The sequence below is a fragment of the Pinus tabuliformis genome, chromosome J (assembly GCF_031772625.1).
Source record: "Pinus tabuliformis cultivar Carrire ecotype Pingquan chromosome J, CPIR1, whole genome shotgun sequence".
NCBI classification, from domain to species: Eukaryota; Viridiplantae; Streptophyta; class Pinopsida; order Pinales; family Pinaceae; genus Pinus; species Pinus tabuliformis.
Window position 1 is genome coordinate 1,501,034,576 of NC_142295.1, and position 17,655 is coordinate 1,501,052,230.

The window sequence follows — 17,655 nt, forward strand, 5'->3', positions numbered from 1 at the left end:
TGATGTAACGATGTGATATTCCTTTAAAGCTTGTTCTATTGGAATGATCAGGTTCGCAGCTCAAATTGCAACTGCAGGCTTTGTGCGGTGGCATATAATAAAGTTGTTGATACAGCGTTGATATAAGCCACCGATGTGTTTTGTGGTCTTTACTATTAAATCCTCCATTATGGCTTCTCTTCCAATAACTCCACTCCTCTGGCATATTGTTCCTCTTTGTTCTTTCAAAAGCACTTACCATTGGGCATATGCGATAACCTCTTTTGCCTTGGCTTGTCACTCATGTGGCTTCTATTTGCTCCTATGACTTCTGATAGCTATTTTTTGATGGCTTTCGATAAACTGCTTCAATGGCTCTACTGCTTTTGTTCTATCTGTATATATGTATTTAATCCACTTGGATCTTCCATCACATCATATCATCATATATCAAACATTCATCAGTATGAGAATTATGATCAATGGGCGTCAATAGGAAACATCATGTATCAAAGAATTTTCCATCACAAACACTGCTATATTGACACCAATGACAACCTAGATTAACAATCTCCCCCTTTGTCATTGATGGCAATATTCTTCCTCTCTACCTCTTTGAAATCAATGGCAAAGGTGTGCACAAGGACTCCCCTTGTCAAACTACTCCTCTTGTCAAACTTCTCCCCCTATCATGGTGCTCTTCTTATTGCTCAAGATAGAATGATTGTTCCCATATTTTGTTGTCTCCGTAGTCAAATTTAAGAGGTCTTCATTGTTCGAAACAAGAGAGAAAACCACTAAAATTGTCTTTCTCTCTATATTTCTTCAAATCCGAGTCCCTTTATATTTCTATCCTTCTCCTTAAGTCACTGCAATTCAATTTTAACATTATTGCATTCAGATGAGATGGTGAGTGATTGTGCCTCACTGTTGCTATTTTCCAAGTGAGCAACATTAAACTAAGCTTATATTCGATTGTGAAACATTCTTCTTTCTTTAGTAATTTTGATGAGCCATTTTTCCTTGTGTTCTAGTAAAGTTTCTGCAAGTTATTTCTACTAGAAAATTTGACATCCAATTTGTGACTGTCTTTTGAATTTTTTTTACTGATTGTCAGCTTTTTGCAATGCTTCAATTTTGTTAGATGATGCCAACTACTCTTGCTTCAAGCTTCATTCCCAGATGTATATGTTCGTTTGAAGGTTGCCTCTATTTGTATCCATAATTTACTTGTTCTCACATCAAATCCTTGAGTCAAAATATTCAACTTCTGTAATAACAACAACATAGTTATTCCCTTATTAGCATTAGATGGCCTTCTACTACTCCAATTTCTATTAAGAGATCAAGTGGAAAATATCTTTAACAACAGTCCATTGGATAGATAGGATACCATGTTCTTTCAAAGGAGTGTTCCTGAGAAATGATCTATCAAAGAATAATTGTTAATATAGCTCATCAAGGATTTCGTAAGGACCCTTTCACGAATAGCTTCTGCAATAATGATCAAGAATCACAAGCTCCCCCTAACTGTATGCATGGTCTCTTTTTAGCAGAATCCCATCATCAAACACTCGAAATATCAAGGATATCTTCATCAAGTCAACAACATGTGTTGTTGGCTGGAGATTTCAAGAGATTATTTTTGCTTTCTTCTCCATACTTGTGTAATTTTCTTCTTTGGCATGGTTCTAGCTTTTGTAGGATCCCAAGTTAAGTTACAATCACGTTCCATATGACCAATGTTATGATACTTGAAGCATTCTGTGTTGTTCACGAATAAGAATTCATGATTTCTTCCCTGCAGAATTGCTTATGGGAGATCGTCGAGGACCATAATGTCTAATTTTGTGGTATGCCCTACAATCGTTTGCCATGTGTCCAAAGTTTGTACAAGAATAACAATAACCAAGAAGTATACTTTGGTACCTAAGAGAGCAAGGTTTCCTTGATGTACTTCTGAAGTCTTTCTACCTTAAGATCCTTTGATTAATACCATTTCTTCTTGCATCCTTGACATCATCTGCATTTCTTCTTAGAATAGGATTTCCTTCATTGTTGCCTTGACTCTTATCCTGGCCTTTGCCGAAACTAGGAGTATCAACATTTATTTATGGCTTCCTCACATCCTTCTTGTTTGAAGCATTATCATTCTTGCTTGAGGATTCTCCTTCATAGCCAAGACCTAATTTATCAAATGGGGATCTTTGATGGTTGAGCATGTCATCCAAGGCTTGAGAGCTCTTCAAAAATTTGTCCATCCCTTCAACCTTTTTCCTGAGGGAGACCATCTCTTCTTCCAATCTTTCACAATCATTATTCTTATTAGCAAGTTGTTTCTCAAACTCTTCCTTGATACATATTGCTTCATTTGCTTATGTTTTAAGGGAGATGATATTGTTGGACATTGGATAAACCAATTCTCCCCATGTGTTTCAAGACATGGACTATCCACCTCTCGTGGATCCTTATCTCTGGCGATGTGATCGTTTAATACCTATGGGTTTTGGTCTAACAACAATTGTGATTCCCAACAAGTGGTATCAGAGCGTAGGTCACGAGTTCGATACACACCCGGCTCGCATTGGGGGGGGAGATTGTTGGACATTGGATAAACCAATGCTCCCATGTGTTTCGAGACATGGACTAACCGCCTCTCGTGGATCCTTATCTCTGGCGATGTGATCGTTGACTAAAACCTACGGGTTTTGGTCTAACGACAATAGTGATTCCCAATAGCTATATGATTTCATTCTGAATATTTCTTTGTTTTCCTTAACTAGACTAATCTCAATTTCTTCCATGATCCTTGTAGCTTTACATGTTTCGGCCTTGAGAAGGTTGAGTTTGGATTTTAGTTTGAATGTTTCTTCATTCTTTTCTTTTAGTTGGCATATGATGGTGTTTTTCTCCTTTTCAGCTTCATCAACATGTCCTTCTATGATTACCAATGCTTCCATTGTCTTCTCAGTTCCTTGCTTCTTCTAATTGTGATCTAAGGGAGGAGACCTCTTCCTTGTATTGACCAATCTCTGCTTCAAGTTTTTTCAAGCTCTTATGCCTTTGTTCAAGGTGGCTTGACAAGTTATTTTCCCATCTCTTTGCTTTATGCAATTTATTTGTCATGGACATGACTTCTTCATCATGATGCTCTCTTTTGCTTTGATGAAATGTGTTATTAAGCTTGGCAAGATCTTCATCCCTTTATTGTACTTGAAGCTTGACAAGGTCAACTTTCTTCCTTGTTTGGTCTAGGTCACTAGCTAGTGCTTTCTTCTTAAGTTCCTCGTTTTCCTTTTTCAAACTGATAATCTCTTCCATGGCAGCCATAAGTTTAGTGAGGAGATGTTCTTCAAAATATTTTTCATTCTCTTCATCTTCTAGGTCTTCTTTAGCCTTGATGTCATCATTCTCATTTTCAGTTTCTATGATGGGTTCTAGATTTTCTTCTTGGTTTCCATCATCTTCTTGATTAGTGGTCATGGTCAATGCTCCTTTTAAGTGAAGGTCATGAAGTTTGTCCCATATACCCTTTGCTGACAAACATTATCCTAAATTGTTCTTTATAGAATCTGGTAGCCCATTCAAGATTGCCTTCATTGTTTTTACATTATACTCCTTGGATTCTCCATCCATCATGCTACCAACAATCATTGATATCTAGATTTTAGTGCTTTGATCCTTTAAGAAATTCCTCATTCTTGCTTCCCATATATCAAAGTTTCCATTGAACCATGGAGCCTTTACAAATTGATCGATTTCAACTTTGATGGTTGAGGGAGACACATCTTTGGGAGGATTGGAGACTTTCTTCCCTGGCTTTTCCATTTGTGTTATAATTGATCAACCTTCAAGCTATTAGGCTTTGAGTGAAGGCACTGGAACTGATACCAATTGTTGGAAATACTAAGAGGAGGGTGTGAATAAATATTTATTTTCAACTGTTATTTTTACAAGTTAAATCAATTATATTTAGAACACAAGATGAACAATAGGAATAAATGCTTTTATTAATACAATCTTTATAATAAATCAGGTACAATATATGTAGGGCTCCAACTCGTTGCCAAGCACCAACTTGGTATTTTGTGAGGCTCCAACCTCTAGGGCACCAAACTTGTCTTGTCAAGGCACCAACCTTGGATTTAGGAGCACCAACTCCAAGGACACTAATCATTTAAATTCAGAGGCACCAACCCCAAGGGCTCTGACCCTATCTTGTCAAGGCACCAACCCTGTCTTGTTTGAGGCTCCAACCTTTAGGGCACCAACCCTCTGGGATCCAACCCACTGCTATATTTTGTTTAGATATTTTTGAGAGTAATTCTCTGCTCCCAAAATCTTCTTCATTGATTTCTATCAACCTACATCATCACTGCTATATTCTTGACAACCTGTCTTCATATGAAGGAGTCTTCACAACTCTTTATATTTCCCAAACAAAGTCTGCAAAAGTTACCTCATGATGATTTTAAATAGCCATCATTATTTCCAACAATGTCTCCAAGATCTGTTGATGCTTTTTAACAGGATATCTCTGATATGTTGTGCGAAGCCCTCAATGTCTACATAAAGACAATTCTATGGTTTCAACCCTCTGTTATTTATTGTTGTGGTAATTGTTTCAGGAGTGACTGCTTCTCACTGTTATTACCGTCGCGATATCTTACTTCCAAGAAACAAACTCACAAACACTTCAATGTTGGTGCTACCTACTGCTCCCTTCAAACGATGACATATGAAACTTTATTTTCCCTTCACATATTTGTTTTGTACTTGATTAATTCATCACAGGTTTGAGCCTTTAAAGATTAACCCAATCAACAGCATTGCTCATCCTTCGGCTTCTTTCCTGCTAGACCATAAGCATTCTTCCTTCTTGCTCGATCTTCGGCTACCTCGTTTCCTTCAAGTTCACGAATTGTGAACTGCTACTTCTTCTCTCTATAATTGATGCCCGATTACATACATCAAGTGAAGTGTTTTAACTTGTATATATATATATATATATATATATATATATATGAGTTTTTCCACTAAACGAAATGACCCGTTCATTGGTGGAGGGGTTGACTTGTCCATGACGTGATGTATTAAAATATATCAGAGGGCATCTTGTTAATATTGAATCAATTATAACTTAGCCTTTCTACAGAAATCACATTATAGGAGAGGCTATACCCATATTATAATAGAAGTCTGGCGGTCCCCATATGCCACGTCACTGCTAATCGCAATCACAACTTTTCGAAGGTCTCTTATTATGCAATATATTGGAGAGGCCCTTCTTAATATTCACAAGGCCCATATGGAGGTCCCACATGCCACGTTATTAATTGCAATCGCAATTATCCAAAATCCCGCAATCGCAACTCTTAACATCACATATGTAACATGGCCGATATTCATATTTCCGATGAAATGGATGCAAATTAATATTAAGCAATAGTTAATAAATCTGTCTGGTCCATAACTTCATCGCAATTGATGATCCATCAGGTCTATCGCAATCACTGGTTCTGGGTCCACACCCTTATCGCAATCGGTAGTCTACAATACTATTGCAATCAGCAGTTTGGCCATGTCAACTCTTGAGATTTGTGATATGATTCTTTACGAGGCAGACACGATATAATGTAACAGTGTATTGTAATTGTTCGGCAGGTTCATAATACACATCACAATTGAAGGATTTGAATGTAATAAGGCTTCAAGACTTGTGATGCAGTGGATGCGATATTATATAGGGTTGTTACCATAACCTGTTTTGGGTCCACAGTAATATTGCAATCGGGGTTTTACATGGCGACAACCCTTTAAGAATTGTGATATGAAACTTCCGATGTGATGGATGCAATATTCCTTTAAAGTTTGCTTTATTGGAACAATCGGGTCCGCAGCTCAAATCACAATCACAGGTTTTGTGTGGTGGCATATAATAATGTTACTGATAAAGCTTTGATATAAGTTGCTGATGTGTTTTTTGGCCTTTACTGTTATCTCCTCTATTATGGCTTCTCTTCTGATAACTCTTCTCCTCTAATGTAATGTTCCTCTTTGTTCTTCCAATAGCACTTACCCTTGGGCATATGCAATGACCTACTTTGTCTTGGCTTTTTGCTCCAGTGGCTTCTCTTCACTCCTATGACTTCTGGTAGCTCTTCTTTTATGGATTCCGATAAACTACTTTGATGGATCTACTTCTTTTATTCTGTCTGTATATATGTATTTAATCCACTTGGATCTTCCATCTCATCATATCATCATATATCAAACATTCATCACTATGAGTGTTATGATCAATGGGAATCAATAGGCAACATCATGTATCAAAGATTTTTCCATCACAAACACTGCTATATTGACATCAATGACAACCCCAATTAACAAGGTAGAAGGCTTGCGTGACTTCACCAATCCACGCAATGGCTCAAGTAACCCCTCTATAAATGTATACACCCTCCTAGCATCGGATAGGTCTAGCTCCATAACTGAAACCCTCAAAAACTCTGATATATAATGCTCAGGGTGACTAGTCTATCTAAGTTGGGTCAACTCCCTGAAGTGAGCCTCTGGATCCCTCCTATCAAAACACTCCACCACTCTCTGTGTGAAATCCTCATAATATGTCCACCACTCATGGACAAGTCATGAAACCACCACTCATGTGCTTCCCCCTCCAAGTGTAAGGTAGCCATTTTGATGGCTTCCTCCTCTGTCATTCGATTAAGCTGGAAATAAGTATCCAACTTCTCCACCCAAGCCCGAGTTCTACACTTGGCAAAGCCATCATATGTGGGGAAGTACATCCTCCCAATGGTATGCTACAACTTTGAGTTTTGTGTACTCAGTCCCCCACTATACCTTCCCTTCTCATTCTATTTGAGTTGGCAATAGTCTTCGATTGACAGGGCTTCTTTGAAATCCTCCCCCATGGATGGCCACTCCCTGAAGACATCTCCCATGGGCATCTGGTCATTTGGTCCTCCATGCTCACTAAGTGCTAATGGTAGAAAAGTAGTCGTGTGGTTCTAGATGGCCCACTGAAAGTTGGTGGGTGAGTGGCAAGTGAAGGGTGGTCATACTGTTGTGAGGCCCCTAAAGTCTCTCCAAATAGATACTCACGATGAAGGCTCTTATCCATATTATGTTCTTTGATTTCCTCCAACATCTCCTTTTGTCCCTAAACCAAATCATTGAGGGATTTCAAGAGGTTTTCGAATGTTGCTTCTTCCTTACTCATTGTTTCTCCCATCTCTGCTACAACTACTGCCTTCCCACGTGCCTCTGTATCAGGTGTAATCTCCAACTCCCTTTCCCTGCTCCTATACCTCTGTCTCTGGTAAATCACGTTCTTCCTATCCTGCTCGTTCATAGGAAATTTTCCCCACAGCTAAGCCAAGATCTGAGCTTTGATACCATTGTAATGTTCCTAGTTAGGAAAAACAATGATATGCAAGCAAACAATAAATACAACACCAGAAATTTCAAACACTCAGTAAACGTGCATTTGAACTCTAGAAATGATAACCAGTTGAGCCATTTTATTAAGTAATTGGGGCAATAGTACAATAGTGTGGAAGGAGTGCACCTAGGCTTGCCTCAATGGCAAGCATGAAAAAACCTAGGTTATGAAATAGCAAGCCCAAATGACAGAATCATCTGCTCCAATGATGCTCTACACTGCCCCAAAAAACTACATTGTCTGCTGGAAAGGAATTGTTGAAAACCCTGCCTTCGGTGCTTAGAAAATTCTGCAAAATTAACCCCAAGCTCCTCACAAATAACCCACAAAAATCCAAAAAGGGTTTGGTATGGTTTTGACCCTTGAAATTTGACCCCCAAATACCACATCCTCTTCTAGTTGTTGGGAGATATGGCTTGCCTACAGCTCTCAGAGAAATCCCTCTAAATCACTCCAAAAAGGCTGAGTTACACTCCCACAAGGTTCTCCTTATTTGCCACAACAAACTCCAACTCCACAACTCGTCCACCCACATGTGCCCAGTGAGAGCCTTTTGTGTTGGCCCTAGATGCTACAATTTGTGCTGCCTTCAACCAAGCAATCTCTTGCTCCAAAACTCCTCCAAAAGGTTGATATCCCACTAAAGCTTCTAGAAAAAAATTCTCCTAGAAATTGCTACCCAGAGGACCCCCGAAATGACACTAGCATATTCCCTTCCCGCGTCCTCCTAGAATACGCACTAGATGAGCAAATGGCTAAGTGATAAGCTCTAAATCCCCTCCAGCTTTTCTCCAAAGTGGTATGATTTTACCTCCCTAGGGTGGCACTTGAAGTGCCCCGAAGAAAGACTAACTTTTCCGCTTGGAAAACTCGGTGCTAAACAAGTGACCCAGCTAAGCAAGTCGAGCAACAAGAGTGATTTCAATTGACAAAGACCCCAAAATAAGTTGAGCTTCTCTTATTTATAATTAGTGAGCTTCCTTTCCCCACGTTGGCCCCCCTATCTAGCTTTTCAACCTCCTTTCCTTAGATATTTGAATTTCTCCTTAGGCAAGTGTGTTTTTCCTTATGTGTGTGGCCCCCACGCTCCACTAACCAAGTATTTTGGCCTTCCTTTTTCTCCTAAGTCTTTCTCCCAAAATTTCATGGGTCCCACGGTTACCAAAAATGTCAAAATTGTGGAAAAATAAACTTGAGACAAATTAATTTAGGAAGGGACATTACAAGATCAACAATTTAATCTCTAAATTCTTTGGAAAATGGAGTCACCAGTGATACTCTTTAGGCTACTGATTCTTTGGGCAGTGGAGTCACCATGAATGCTTTGAAACCTGGATCTTGGAGACAATGGATTTGGCAGGTGAAAGATACACAACCACATTTGCGTTTGATTGTTGTTCACCTTCAACAATCAGATCTGAAACATTATTTTTCTCCTGGGTAATTTACTTGAAGCCTTCGCCTCCCTGACAATGGCGCCAAGATGTTGTCACTCTGTAACTTTCCTGGCTATGAAAAGAAAACTCAGAGGTAACTTTGAACCAATCTTTCAGATTGGAAGCTAGCCCTTCCAACCTAAAGGGGGCTCTCTCTATACAACTCAGTTGTCCAATGTCACTTCAACAACTAATTGTGTGCTCAGGTCAGTGGCCAGATCTTTGGTAAAGTGGTTAGGAAGAGAGAAAATCCATTGGGCATGGAGTGTAGATGATGAGATTTCATCAAATGAATCAAAGGACTGCTAGATGTTTGGTTAAATGAACAAAAGCTGATCAAAGGCAAGGTATAAAACGCTTTCTTAGACATAAAATCATATAATGTTAAAGGTTGAAAAGAGAGATAGTCTGCTACAATAGAGCACCAAGCAAGGGGAATCCTAAAATAGCTTTAGAGGGCAATACTGAATATTTGAATGATATGAATTAGAGCATCATGATATTGATCAATTCTGTAGCATTTAATCTTATTCAAATAATAGAAGACAACACATTAATATGAATTCATTGAGAAGGAAAAACATACACCATAAGAGAACACATACTAGAAAACATCAACACAAGAGTCAGGCCAAAGTCCTGGTACTTCTGATCCATGCAATTTAATTGATCTTAGAAAAAATGCAAAATATAACAAAGCCCAGGAGTTGTTTTTACTCAGGACCGAACCTTGATCACTTACAACTTGCTCAATAAATAGGCAAATTACAAGGCCTATTTTTGGATAAAATGTATTTTGCAAAATAAAATTAAATAATACAACTCATAACAAAATCAAATAATAATAAATATAAATAGGAGCTAGAATAAGTTTCAGAAACGTCTCGAGTGGTTGAGTTTGCTAGTCAAATCTGCTTAAAAGTTTGGAACATATTGTTTTGACTGATTTTGTGCCTGATATCCTGCCTTGAAATATTGGATCTATATCTCTTGCTTCCATCTTGTTACTTTACCCTTCTTGTACTTGGATATACTTGAATTGATGGCTGCAAATCAGGGACATATCTACCATCTATCTCCTAATAATATATATTCAACTGATGCCTAAAAATGTGGTTTTGTTTCAAGCCCAAAGAGCTGGAATGATATCAAATTTCCTTTGAATATAGAAAACATTAACTTATCCTCTATGACCTCCTCTTCATACACTGATTTTATGCCTCCAAAATCTGAAATTGATTCTCTATTACAAGGTATTGTGTTACTGCTAAAAATTCTCATCAATTCCTTGAAAATTTTCGAATTGCTCTTGGTGCCAATTGTTCATATAGGGGATCAAATGCAATTTTGAAATCCATTTGTTGAGAATTCGATGTCCATAGATTAGTTTCATATATAAATAACCTCTGTGCATGCATTTGGGAAGTTGATACTCCTCTTTGACATCGCTCATGAATTCTCTTCCTTGGCACTTTGAACACTTATGTTGCTCTCTGTCTGCACACCATTAAAACTTGTTGTTCATACGACTATGTTGACACGCATTTGGCAATCCTTGGGATAATTTGACATAACTTGAAAGCAAAATTGGGACAATAATTCAAGGTTTACATAAACATTTCTTTGCAATTTTCAAATCCTCGAAATTCGCTTAAGAGCCATTGATTTGCTGAAATGCCAAGCATCATGACAACTATGTGGTTCCCATGTCACATGGATGTTTGCCGCTCCATATTTACACCTTCATGCTCAAAAACCCCTGAAACAAGCATTGCTATGTCTTGATTTGTAGTTTGTTTGAACCCTCCAAATCCATGAACTGTATAATCACTCAGACAAAGGTCATTGGTAATTTGAAACCCAAAGAAAAATTATACCCTGGTGTCTTAAAAGAGTATAATCTGTAGATGAAAACTCAGAAAATAGAAAATGCCTTCATACTAGGATCTCTAGGGGAAAAATGCTTATGATTAGATTCTTCATACTATGTCCAAAGATAGATTATTACTAAAACAAAGACAACAATGTACTCAAGAAGGAAGCAACATTGAGCTACTGTTGAAAGCCCTTTCTCTTCGATCATATTTCTAACTGCAAGGAATTCAAGATTAGGAGAGAGCCCAACCAACTTACATTGATATTTTGTTCTAAATTTGATTTCTAGTAACATCGTATGTGCTCTAATACTAAAAATTTGCAGGGAGGATTGGACACAGGTATTCTAGATACCTAGAAATCGTTTTGGGAAATTCCAACCAGAGACAGTTTTACTAAAATAATTAATTATTTTTAATGGATGCCTAAGTCTAAACTTAGGAAATTAAAATAATTAAAGGGTATTAATTAAAGTGAGGGTGAAACTTCTAGAAGAAGACGAGGATCAAGTAAAAACGATCTAAGCCATTGATTAGAATCTAATTTTAGTTGTTGATTGATCAACGAGGGGATTATAAGAAGAACTTCAATGGACATTTGAAAATTGAACCAATTAGATATTCATTTGCCCAAGTAAATTGATTTTCTAACTGGCTAAAGTTTAGCAACAAAAAATCAAATCAGAGGGAGAGTTTATGGTTGAAGAAAGAGGGTATCAGCGATAGCCGGGAGTTCAGGAAGCAAAGAGAATATGTAGAACAAAGGAGGGATAGCGCAGAGGCACTGACACTAGGACTGTGCAGTCACTACGCAGAGGGTGATGCAATGTGGTGCAATGAGGGTAGCAGGTCCTCTCTAGAGTCAGAATTTCACTGTGAAGCATGAGAAAATTGTTTGTAAGAAATTCCTCTTCCATTCTACTAGTTGTATATTGTACATGAGATTTTGCTGAGGATTAATAAAGAAACCCTCATCTGTTGCACCAGTTTTCCCACATTGGGTTTTTCCGAGGACAATTGTCTAAAAATAACCATGTAATTGTGATTGTACTTGTTCTAGTATTTTTCCTTACATTTACTTTCCGCGTATTTGAATTGTGAAGGCTGTAGTAGAATTTATTTCAATATTTGTTGTAGAAACACTGTGAATAACTTATTTCCATAGAAGAAATAATATCAGTCACTGCAGTTGGATTTCTATTTAGAAATTTTCACATGGTATCGGAGCTAAGGAGAAGTAAGAGAATAGAACTAGAAAATCCAGTGCTAAACAGAAGTGGGATTTTCATATGCAGAAGATTGAATCCCCAGAGGGATTGCGCAGTCCAGGAGGGAAAAATTTTCATGGGAAAATCTCTCTCTGAGTGAGTCGACAGTGAGAAATATTTCCAGATCAAAGTTTGCTAGTGACTGAGGGAGTAGCACAACAGTCTCAGCGCAGAGCAGTCTTTAGGTGGGATGCATTTTTTGCTAGGCAGAAAATTTTCGTAAATCTATATGAAAAATGCCACAAATGAGGATGGAAAATCAAGATGTCTCTGAATTATCTTCCAGATTGGAAGAAGAATTCACATGCTTGTCAAGTTCAGTGTCGGTAGATGTTTGGTATATTTATAGTGAGGCTTCAGCTCATATGAATGGAGTACAAGAATACTTCTAGAGCTATTAAGAAGAGCATATGGACTTCCATATCACTATGGGAAACATAATGAAGTGTACTCCAGTAGGAAGAGGCACCATAGCATTTCAGACGAAATCAAGAACTAGCATCCGAGCCACTAATGTTCTACATGTGCCCAATAATGAATGAATCTAATTTCAATCTCCCAGTTACAGGACAAGGGATAAGATGTATGCTTCATTGGAAGGAAAGTATACATCAAACGTCCAAGCTGGAAGAAGATGAGACAAATTGGAGTTTGAAACAATAAACTGTATAGATTGCAGCTCGAGTCTCCAATGCCACCGATAGGCAACAACCATAATGGAGAGAAGGAACTGAATGACCTATGGCATAGGCGAATGGGACACTTACACCATGGAGCACTAAGGATGCTCAAAGAGACTATTACTGGAGTACCAGTCCTCAATATTGAGCATGATGATGTATGCAAAGGATGCATACTAGGGAAGTACACTAAGGCGACTTTTTCTAGAAGTAACAACAGAGCGAAAGGCGTATAGGGATTGATACACTCAGATATTTGTGGCCCAATGTCCACAAGAGCTCTTGGTGGTGGTGAATACTTCATCACCTTTATTGATGATCACTCTAGAAAAACCTAGATCTATTTCTTAAAGACCAAGGATGAGGTCTTTGATCGATGCAGAGAGTTTAAGGCTCTCATGGAGAACGTGACAAGGAAAAATATAAAGGTATTGTATTCCTATAATGATGGAGAGTATATGAACAAAGACTTCACAAATTTCTGCGCAGAGGGCATCAAAAGAGAATGGAAAACTCCATATAATCCAAAGAAAAATGGAGTAGCAGAGCGAAATAATAGAACTATTGTTGGGGTAGCAAAGGTTATGTTGTATGACGAGGACTTGCCTAGATTATTATGGGAAGAGGCATGAAACATAGTGGGGTATCTCTAGAATAGAACTCCTCACAAAGCATTGGGGAAGAAAATGCCTGAAGAAGTATTCATAGGGAAGAAGTTGGAAGTGAGTCATCTCAGGATATTCGGAAGTGTGGCATATTTTCATATTCTAGACGAGAAGTGTAGTAAACTGGATCAGACTACAGAAAAGTGGTACCTCGCAAGATACTTTGAGACCTCAAAGGCATACAGAATCTACATTCCTAGCAGCAGGAATATTGTAGTAAGACAGGATGTAAAGTTCATGGAGGATAGATCCTTCAGGAAATCACAAGAGATGCCAGTAAAAGAATAGTCAATCAACATCCCATTAGTCCAACAACAACAAGGGCAACAAGGAGGACAAGCAGGAGGATAGACACCAGGATTGAGAACATTGACCAGCACCAACATTTCCTCAGAAGTAGGAAATCTAGGCAGTTCTCAGCAACTGGAATAGCAGGAACAGGAGGGTGATTTGATTGAGCCTCCCACCACCAGTGGTAGAACCAGTGGGGAAGTACAGCAAATGCTGAGGGATGCATAACAGTTTGTCGGGGCTCCTAGAACCGAGAAGAGGCAGCATAGACAGCCTGATAGGTACCAAACCTCGGTAGCATAGGTTGAAGAACCCTCCAACTTTCAGGAAGTCATACAACACCAAGTTTGGGTGGATGCCACAGTAGAAGAGTATAGTTCTATCATGACAATTGATGCCTGGGAAGTGGTACCTAGACCAAATAATAGATCAATTATAGGATCAAGGTGCATCTACAAGATCAAGTATGCTGCAAATGGAAGTATAGAGAAGTACAAGGCTAGGTTTGTGGCAAAGGGGTACACACAAAAGGAAGGAATAGACTATGAGGAGACCTTCGCCCTAGTAGCTAGATATACCTCTATCAGATCCGTTATATGCCTAACAGCTCAAATGGGATGGGAGATCCACCAGATGGATGTTAAGGCAACATTCTTGACTGGAGTGATAAAAGAAGAGGTGTAGATGCATTAGAAGACAAAGAAGTGGACCCCACCTTCTACATACATCTCATTGGGTCGCTCATGTACCTGGTCAACACTAGGCCAGACATTTGCTTCACTGTCAACAACCTTAGTCTATACATGGTGGAACCACAAAGGCTGCATTGGCCAGCAGTTAGGCACATTCTTAGATATGTGGGTGGAATAGTGGGATATGTGTTGAGGGGAAAAATGCCTATGCAGGACGATCCTATCCACCTAAGGTGTGACAGTGCCTTAGCAACAAACAGAGACAACTATTCTGGTTTCTTCCTTTATGAAATGTGAAAGAAGAGAGATCAATAGACTTATCGGTGTCTTTCGTTTATCCCTCGATCCGGTCTCTCTTCTCTTTGGGAGTTCACAGCTACTTGCCTTCTCACTCGCCCAGCTTCAACATGTTCATGCAAGATCACAAGAGAACAGCTACTTGCCTTCTTGCTTGTCCAGCTTCAACGGGTTCCTGTAAGATCACAAGAGAACAACTACTTGCGACAAGAGAAGAACACTACACAAAGACAGATATTCACATTCATAACTAATTTAGGATTAGAAATAAACTAAACATACTAATGCATTCATACATCAAAAATACATCAGCATATAGGAGAAACCAAGATAGCTTTATTGATGAATAACAAGGTTCAGGAAGAGATACAACCCAGAGGGCTCCAATCCAGCATCTCTTTCCCAGCAAATGGAATTCCTATCTTCACCCCCTTCAAAGCATTAAGCACCCAATGATTCCAATCTCAAACCAATGGCAATTCTTTGCAATAACAAAATTCCAGCCCCTAGATCTCATGGAGGAGAGATCCATATATAGATGTTTGGAGAGAGGATGAGTCAGCTTGAGATTTGACTAGTGTCCTCTCCCTCTGTCATTTCTTGAGTCCACTTGGAGATTTGGAACCTCTTACTCATCACTAGTCGAATTCCCTGATGCAATTGTCATTTTGGAAGCTTCCTGGGTTTTGACACCTTGAGAAATGAGCCTGCCACATGTCCATTCTCGTTCAGCGCAGGTAGCAGTGTTCCCTTTGACATTCAACGTAGGTAGCCAGTGTTGGCTTTGACATTCAGTGCAAACAGCTAGTGTAGCCACTGAAATGATCCTGAATTGACTTGTTTTTTAGGAGTTTCTGGTGGAGAACTTCTGTGAATTGCTGTGGTTTGTTAGCCTTGTTCCTCTAGGGGTAGGAACAACATGTTTAGGGACTTTGGATCCCTTAGATTATGGACATTTCATGCTCAATGCTGTAAGGCACAAAGATGTCTATAACAGTTGCCCCCTAAAGTATGAGGCTGTTTATCGGGTGAAATGCTTTATCAGGGGGATCCGAAGTTCATCCAATGCTGGGAGGAGACCTGTAAATAAGATACAATACAATACATTATTTTTCATACTGCTTTCATGATCTAGCTGAGGCGGGCATTCCCATGCTTAGCTTTATAAATTCATTTTCTGTACATAGAACAGACAATCGTCTGGTGGTAGACTGATAATTTTGATGAAATTATCATCCTTTGAGTAGGATGATTATCTGCTGCAATGATGTACATGTCAATGTCTTTATCTTTCCTGAATATATATCGCAGCCCGGATGGATGAAACTAGATCTGGGGTCTTCAAACTCGTTCGATCTTCACTCTAAGTACAAGTCGATCCATGTGAGAAATGTTCTGAAGTCGAACATGGAAAGACATCGCTTGATTACCGGTCAATGATGTAAACCGTTAAAAAGCGCGAGAGGAATCACCGATAATGATAATGACCCTCAAGGTACTGCAGTACAATTCACGTGGTGTGAATAAAGGACTTGGCGTCGAACACCACGCAAAATCTTTCGGTCGAAGGTCATTGATGTATACCTGTCGCCGGAAGTGAGAAACTTGCCATTGAGGCATGCAAGCTTCAAAGTACTGAAGGGGTTGTTCCTAGATCAACTTCTTGGATAATGAGCTGATGTCGACAAGAAGCGATCCGTCAAAGGAGGGCCTTAATGAATCCCACATCAATGACACGGAACGGAGCTAATGATTTTAACAGAGGTGAAAACGATCTGTGACATATGATTCAGGGTGGCGCTCATGAAAGGATGAAGGATAATGTATGGCAGTGGATGGGACATGGTTGACTTTTCTGAACGACTTCTCTTGAACATATGGCGACACTGATGTGATGGATTGGTAGCATTACCCCAAATATGGATGGTATGGCGAGACCATGGATGTGACCGGTGAATGAAACAACCCAACCCGATTGTGGTACGAAGGAAAAGTGTCATGTTCAAGAGCAACTTGCTACCATCAAAATTTTCTTTAGTTTCTCCCAATTTTTCCCCAGTCATTGCTGACCAGTACCTCTTTATTTTTGTCAAGCTTGAGGAGGATAACATATGCTTGTTCTATAACCTGACCTTCGGGCAAGCCCATCGCTATGTTTTTACGAGCCTAGCGATAGTGAAACTCGTTCTCGTCTAAAGACAAGTTTGCCGCTATTTAATGATTTTAACGAGTCTAACGACAAGGATAACTCGGTCCTTTTCATTTTTAGAGAGTCTGAAAAGGTACATAAAGTTAACTCCAAAAGTCCTTTTTCGTCATCTAATCCCTTAAGTCCGAAAAAGTATAAAACAATACAGAAGGGATGAGTTTTCGATAGTTTTAACGAGCCGAATAAAACAAGCGCTCGATCTTTTTGTGCAATAATCCCTCAGGTCCAAAAAGATTAAAATCTAGAGGAGGGATAGCACTTCCTGTCCCTTTAACGAGCTAGAAGGCCAAGGACTCGGCAATCTTTTCATCTTTTACGAGTCAGTTGAAAAGAGCTTAAAGAAGACTTGTCTTTTGAGGAACGAGTGATAAACAGGGTTAGCAGCTAATTACAGGTACAGGTTGGAATTTTCCAATCACGACAGTGTCACAAGGATGGCTAGGTGAAATCACTCTTCGCAGTTGTTCCTCAAAATGGGTAAGCAATCATATGGAGGTGAACGATCGGCCAAATGAAAAGTGGAGGTGACGTTGCAAACACGACCAAGGCTTTAATGGCTGATAAGGTTCCATTCACAGTGGTTATTTACCAAGTAGGTTCATATTTTAACGAGCTTAAACGCGGGTGGAAACATTTGCTCGATTTTATGTTTATTTTTTAACGAGCATGAACTATACGCTAAAACTACTCGGATCTTGCATTTATTTTTTAATGAGCATGAACTGTGTGCTAAAACTGCTCGATATTATATGGTCAAATTTTTTATTTTTTACCATAACTAGCTTTGCCCTTTTCAAAG